The sequence below is a fragment of the Paracoccidioides lutzii genome, assembly GCF_000150705.2.
Source record: "Paracoccidioides lutzii Pb01 unplaced genomic scaffold supercont2.17, whole genome shotgun sequence".
Classification (NCBI taxonomy): domain Eukaryota; kingdom Fungi; phylum Ascomycota; class Eurotiomycetes; order Onygenales; family Ajellomycetaceae; genus Paracoccidioides; species Paracoccidioides lutzii.
In genome coordinates, this window is record NW_015440963.1 from 1,158 (window position 1) to 2,715 (window position 1,558).

The window sequence follows — 1,558 nt, forward strand, 5'->3', positions numbered from 1 at the left end:
TAAATTAGATATTCAAATTCAAAAAATCTATGAATATACTTTTACTTACTGCCAGCTTTTCGACGATAGCGACGTCGAGGTTTCACATGAGCCACATGCTGTCCCGGAGAATGCTTTCCCCCCTTTCTTGCCTTGCTGGCTATATTTTTTTTTGCCCCTCTCTGTTGAACACATTTTCTTGCAGTCATTTTGGTACGAGCCATTTTTGCGTGGATTTGATGATTCTAGCTGCTTATTTACTGATTAGTATAATAACTAGTATAAAAATGAACTGTAGCTCACTTACATTGCTGAAACAAGAAGATAATTTAAAAAATTTCTGCAGGGGGGGGGGGGGGGGGAGGCGTTTTGAAAGGGAAGGATTAAAAGATTAAAAAATTGGGAAAAAAAAAGAGCAAAAAGAAAAGAACTTTTAAGGGGGAGGGCCGGTATTTGTGCCGTTATGTGCCGTTGAAGAAAAAAACAACAACACAAGCCCGCTCAAATAGGCCATCAAGTGAACACCACAACACATCACAAAGAATATCAACATTGATTTTCAATTCTTTCAATTCTTCTTTCTCCTGTCTCACTACTTCTGCTCTGCTGCCTGCCTGCCTTTTTATTCTATCAATCATTGTATCAATCAACTATTTCCTGCGCCAGATTCTTTGTTTCCCACTTCCAAGATCAGTTTTTTTCTCATCCTATCAAAATGACACGCCGCGGACCAAAGCCTGGAGCCACAGCTGGCCAGAAACGAAAAGCTGAAGAAGAAATGTCGATTAACCCTCACACAAAAAGAGCAATGAAACGAAGGGAAAAAATGAATGAGGAGGAGGCCACTATTGAACAGGCGAAGAATGCAGATCGTGCAGCAGTAAATTATCATATTCGACAGCTGAAAAATACCGATGCATTCAGAGAGGCAAATACTGAGGATCAAAAGAAGATGATTGAGGATAAAAGAACAGAGATCATGAATAAAAGGTAGTTAACAAATCTTGAAATCTTGTTAATATAAATATTAATAGAATATAGACTTAGCACCGGGATTACAGCATCGATGCTGGAGCAGAGACAGGAAGATATCTCAAAACCAAGTGAAAAGTAAGTTCTATATTCTACTAATCATTATATTAATCATTCTAATGATTTATCACAGGCTTGCCGCATGGAATCATTTGTTAGATTCTGAGGACACCATGCAAGAAGTGAAATGGCGGCTGGAAGATGAAAAACGGTTTGGTAAAGAAAATATGCCAACTGAGGAAGATTCCCGGGCTGCGTATGAGGAAGGGGTGAAACTGATGAAAAAAGGAGGAAGTCTTGCTGCTGTTTTATACAAGCAGTGGATTCTCTCATGGAAAGATATCAGCAATTCTCTTTTTCAAAAATTCCGACATCATTCTTTCAACAATACTGCCAGTCATCATCGATTTTTAAAAAAAATTTCAAATCAGGAGCTTTCTGTTTTGAAAATGCTGCTTTGTGCAGAACAAATTGACTCAAATTTGGCAAAGAGATGGTGGAGTGAGCAAAAGACTGAAGATTCAGAAAAGGATATTGATGCTCGTAA